Here is a 6,000-nt window from a genome sequence, read left to right as displayed (position 1 = left end):
ATGTGTGTGGGGATTGCTATACCTGTATACTCCCCTGGCTATTACTTCTAGCTCTTGTAAGAGCTGTTCCTGTTCCTGGTTCCTGTGGTGGTATCGGTGTCGAGCGGAGTGCTTGGATTCCTCGGGAGGCACTGGGAGCATCCATCAACGGAGGTACGCAGTCGGGGTGTCAGGAGATCCTTTACATCAATTAAAGGGAAAATTAGCCTGAAGTGTACAGAGGGTATCCCGGGGAAAATTGTCTTGTGGGTGCTGACCTTATATCCCAACAGAATCCCTATATTATGCAGGATGGATTGGAGATTGGGGAGAGAGATATAGAGTTAGAGTAAGCAGGACATCATCCGCAAATAATGATATTTTAAACACTCTGGGGGTCATTTATTAAGACCAGCATTTTAAACGGTGGTCTTAATAAAGCCCTCCTCTCGCGGTGGTTTCCCGGAGTTTTGAAGAGGTGCTGCCCTCTACATAACTTCAGCAGATCCACCGTCACTTCTTAATGTAAGACGGCTTCTGAGCCGTCTTACATTTAGACCATTTTCTACACCTAAAACAGGAGTAGAAAGTGAGGAATGAGCTGGGCCTGTCGACCCGCCCCCTTCCAAGCCACATCCCCTTTTTTAGACCTGACACGAGCAACGGAAAGTTACAGATTGCAGCGCAAAGGACCTTTGTGCTGCCACCTGTCCTAGAAATATGCCTAATTTAGGCACATTTCTGTTTAATAAAAGACCCCCTTTATCTCTAACCATGACACCCTGGACATCTACACTCGTCCTAATGGTCGCAACCAGGGTTCCAATGCACAGTGCAAACAATAAGGGGGATATCCCTGTCTCGTGCCATTTTTAATGTGTAAATGTTGAGCCGTAGCACGTGGAAGCTTAACCATCGCTACGGGAAAGGAGTACAAACTGCGAATGGCCTGAAGGAAAGAGCAAGAGAATCCGTAAGCTTTCAAGGTGGCGAACATAAACGGCCAGCTTAAGTGGTCAAAAGCCTTTTCAGCAACTAAACTAAGCTGCAAGGCCTCCCCCGAGTGACTGACCATATCTAATAAAGTGATATTTCTCTGGGTATTATCTCCTCCCTGTCTACATGGCACAAAACCAGCTTGGTCCTTCTGGATCAAGGATGGGAGGTTAAAGCTAAGCCGGGAGGCCAGAATTTTTGTAAAGGTTTGAATTTAAGAGTGCAATCAGTCTATAATTCCAAGGGGTCTCTTCTACATAAGGTAAGAGTGGGACATGGAAGTAGGGACTGACTCTCCAGCTAGAAACAAGTTAAAGAGGGCCATCATGTGGGGAAACAGCTCTGATATAAAGGTCTTATAATACCGGTAGGAATTGTGATCCACTTTTGATTTTAGCTTCCAAAACAGCCTCAGGAATCCTGAATTCATGGCCGTACCCTAAAAGTTTGATCTGCTCACACTGTGTAAATTGAGAGGGCAAGAGTACAATGTCTGATGTACATTACAGCTGCACCTACATGACCTTAAAACGGCATGTCTTTGTGAGGATGCATTGCCCATTCTCTAAAAACATTCTTCTCTCTGGCAATTTAATCATCTACAACCAATAGTTACTAGGGAAAGTTACTGATTTGCAGATAGATTGATAATACAGGAACAAAGCTTCCCTGATGTGTCTTTTCCTTCTGTGTTTGCAGAGCTGGGGCACTAGTCAAGGCGGGAGAAGGCTGCTCATGAAGGGAAAAAGTAAGTCATTCCCCATGTCCATTCATACAAGCCTTTATTCCAAAAGAGGCATTTTTTCCTAGTGAATGTAGAACAACAGATGATATTTGATCCACAGACTTAACCCAAGTTATTCTCATTTCCTACTGTATGCGCCAGCACCACCTCTGCTGAAAAACGCTTCCACCATTCACTATTATTATTTTTTACACTTCTGGTGATGCTGGCAGACTGTAGTTAAAGTCTATTGCAATTCCCATTTCTGGCTCTGCTCCTTGAATTTGCTTTCTCTGCTGAATGTTGTGGAATAAATCTCGTAATGTATGTGAAAGGTTTCTATCGCAACCCTCTCAGACTTGGCTTTCACACACTGGATGGATTACACAATCCCGCAGTGCTGGCTCAGCTGTTGCAGCCACAATTTGTTACCCTACATTTAACTTGAACCTTGAACACTGTGCATTCTACTATTCATCCACCTGTGGATTGCAAAATAAAAGAGACATTTTACCGCATGAGCCATGCTCATATTTGCTAATGGATCATTGCACTTTACAGAAACAGTAAAGTTAATCTTATCTCCACATGTTCTGCAGTACAATCTATTCTTTATGATCTATTATTTTTATTTTGTAAGCAGCCAGTGTAGGCCCGGGAGACTCGTTGTAATATTCTTTACTGGGTTTACAGACAGGAAGTATGGATGTATCCTTCTTTAAAGCTCTTTTACATTGGCCAAAGATTGGACCAGTTCTCAGGAATTAATATGAACGCTTGTTTCCATTAAATGGCCTGTGTAAATAGCTACTGGTCACCCAAGATCACATCTTTCATGTGGCACCTAAAATCGTTGTTGGTAGATCGCCCCATGTAAATGGGATGTGCTACCAAACAGCACCGGGCCATGTTAAAGGCACATTAAATGAGTGCAGATCGACGTATAGCGTAGATCAGCGCTTTTAGAGGGCTTAGCAGCAACCCATGTAAGAGGCTCCTCATTTTTCCTTCTGGTTCACGATACAGTACTGTATCCTGGGATAAATGGACATCTTTAAAAAAAAAAATACTTTTTCATTACTCTTTCAGGTGTTGTGAATAACGTACAAGTTTGGTTTGATCAAACCAAGAGGAAAGGTAAGGAACACAACATCTGTATGTGAAAATGTCTGTCCGACTCCCCAGGGCTACACAGGGATAATAACTTGTCACCAATGAAGTGAACACCCTAAAACTCTAATCTCTTGGTGCCAAACCTATAGAAAGCAGATACATGGCTAGTTTATCCTACATCAATACTAGAAACACAAAAGGGGGGGGGGGGGGTCCTACATCAATGTTACTTGGGCATTGTGTGATTTTATTATTTGGGAACTTCATATTTGCATTACTTGAGCACTATAAGGAGGGTATTAATCATGATACTGCACAAGGCCAACTCCGTGTAAGGAAATACTATAGTCTGGAACCACAACTAGCAAACCCAGAATCTGCTACCAGTCTTCATAAACCACTCTGGGTGGTAAAATGCTAAGGCTACCCTTGGTTCTACACCAGAACCTGCTGCGAGGCCTGGTGCTAGGACCAATGTTACACCTGTGAAGTAAGGTAGAAGAAAACGGGTGTGAGTTCACAAGAAGCAGACCTATCAGAATGACCGGAGTGCCAAAAGTGATAGACAAGCAGGATCAGAACCAGGAGAGACAGAAAGATCCTCAAACAGCAGACATGAGGTTAATCCAGAAACTGGCCATGGACAGTATACTAGGAGGATCCAAAGACCTAAAAACAGCAGACAAGGTGTAAATCCAGAAACTAGCTAAGGCCAGTACACAGAGGATTCATGAGCAGATCGAGAACTAAGATGCAAATCAACAGCTGCTATGACCGAGTAGAAGACTTAAAGGGATTATGCTACTATTGATGAAAAAAATGAAAAATCTGATACCATATAGTACATGACAATATCTAATAAAGATAGAAACAGTCCTGTACCTCACATGGATCCAGATCTCCCCCATTCATTGCTCCAATTACTCTTCTAGATTCTATTAAGGGTGGCAGCTTAGGGGTGTCTCCTTTCTGCTGCAACTCTCTCCTTGTAACTGTCACAGCTTCTAGCAGTATATATGGCTCGAGGAAATTGAAGGCTGGAACTGAGTGTGTGTGACCACCTCAGCAGGTAGGAGTGTACATTACTATACTGATTAAACACCAGGCGGGCACCATTATAATGAAGTTAAGAAAATACATCACAACTGGAGCATTTTTGTAGCAGAAAGTAAATGACAAAAGTACCTCACTTTTCATGCTGAACTATTTGAAAATACCATTTGATGGTGGCACAACCCCTTTAAGTACTCTACCTAGCTCTGGGATGGGACGCTGGGCCAGAAATCAGATTGTCTCAGCTTCTATCCTCACTTAGAGGTCAACTAGCTTGGGCTTGACTGGTTGGACTGACAACCCTCCCAGCACAGCCCTGGACAGAGTTTTGGCTGGGTAAACTCCTGACATTCTGGATGCTGGATCTCTGTAGAAGAAAATTTGAAACCTTAGCACTCCAATGAATATGGTCATATAGTGTGTATATATATATATATATATATATATATACATATATATTATTTTTTTTTTTTATGCAAGGCAACTCAAAGTGAAAGTGTAAAATTTCTGTTAATTCTGACCTTTTTCAAACACTGTAATGAGACAAGATTACAAAAAATTATAAGGTATTACAAACGAAACATAAATCAGTAATTTTAGATATATATGAATATGTACAGTCAAGAATCTGACATATACATGGATGTATATAGAAATCAAAGTATCAGCTATACACAATCCCTAGTAAATATTAGTACGTAATAGAGAAACAATGCATTGGCGGTCAAAAAAGTATCCTCATTTATCGTAATAAGGGAATATGTGAGGCAGCACAAAATGGCCCAGTATTACCACATTTGTAGGTAAGTGTGCGTTCATTGATTCTACATATTTCCGTATTCATATCTAAAGTCTTAGTTAAGTATATGCAAATAAGCTGAATGTTCATTAAAAATAGGAAAGCAAAAGGATAAACAAAATGATAAAATTGACAGAATGGTCATATATATATAGTCCTGGAAAGAAAAGAACAAATATGCTGGAATCTCTGACCTAAAACATAGATGGCCGTGCGTTCCACAGTGGAACGTATCGCGCTGAACTAAGAGGTGGCCCCTTATTTGGGGCTGTAAGAGAACATGACGGGCCCTAGTTCGTTACCATTTTGTATCCCTTAGTATCCCTTGGTACTATTAATCTCACCCTTTCCAGTATTCATTTACATACCCACATACATGACCTAGGGCCATGCCACATTGGAACGCACGGCCATTATATGTATCTTACCAACCCCAGGTCTATAATCAACTCCTATCATTATATATACAGTACATTATTGCTGACAAACAATATGGTAACGAACTAGGGCCCGCCATGTTCACTTGCAACACCAAATAAGGGGCCACCTCTTAGTTCAGAGAGATGCGTTCGGCCATCTTTAATATGCTAACCTTGCCCTCCACATCTTCCATCAAGATGCGTTCCACGCAGGAACGCATCGCATCTTCATATCTCCTCCCATACCGGCCGAATAATTCCTGGCAGTATTAGTGGCCATCTTATCAAACACTTTCCCTACATTTTGAACATGATGATGCATTCCACGCTGGAACGCATCGCAATTTAGGATTTCTTTTCCTCTAGGTGTTACAGCGAGCTCCCACATTCCCCAGCAGCACTAGGAATAGGGCCAAAATATAGCCTACTCATAGTTTAATTATAAACTATGTACCAGTAACCTTTGGCTAATTTCCAACTAGTAAACATGCTTTCCAACTTGGAATGCATGATACTTCTGGTCCAGAGGCCATACTTCCGGCCTCTGACATCATAAAAAAGTGGACCCAAGTGCTCCCATACTCTCCAGCTAATTCACTGGTGTAAATACACCTATCCACAAGCTCTGCATCAAATTTCTCTCCATTTTCTATTGGCAACTTGGTAGTTCCACTTCTTTCTAGGGGACCCGGCTTCAATCTATGTTTTAGGTCAGAGATTCCAGCATATTTGTTCCTTACTTGTTTTCCAGGACTATATATATGACCATTCTGTCAATTTTATCATTTTATCATTTTGTTTATCCTTTTGTTTTCCTATTTTTAATGAACATCCAGCTTATTTGCTATGTACTGAATATACTTAAAGGGGTTCTGCACTTTGTTTAAACTGATGATCTATCCTCTGGATAGATCATC

The 6,000-nt window shown here is 41.4% G+C and overlaps 1 protein-coding gene across 2 annotated transcripts in view; it reads left to right on the top strand.

The window, feature by feature from the left end:
- The first annotated feature begins 1,674 nt into the window (after window positions 1-1,674).
- The window catches only part of CERS3 (ceramide synthase 3), a 162,778-nt gene continuing 158,452 nt past the window's right edge, over window positions 1,675-6,000 (top strand). Inside the window, exons 1-2 of one of the 2 annotated variants that reach the window (XM_044279414.1) lie at window positions 1,675-1,723; window positions 2,789-2,836. The gene's annotated coding sequence lies outside the window, so the exon portion shown is untranslated. The remainder of the gene's footprint in view (window positions 1,724-2,788; window positions 2,837-6,000) is intronic. The other variant, XM_044279415.1, reaches the window with a different exon arrangement.

Source organism: Bufo gargarizans, chromosome 2 (assembly GCF_014858855.1).
Source record: "Bufo gargarizans isolate SCDJY-AF-19 chromosome 2, ASM1485885v1, whole genome shotgun sequence".
Lineage (NCBI taxonomy): Eukaryota > Metazoa > Chordata > Amphibia > Anura > Bufonidae > Bufo > Bufo gargarizans.
This window is presented reverse-complemented; position numbering and strand designations above follow the sequence as displayed.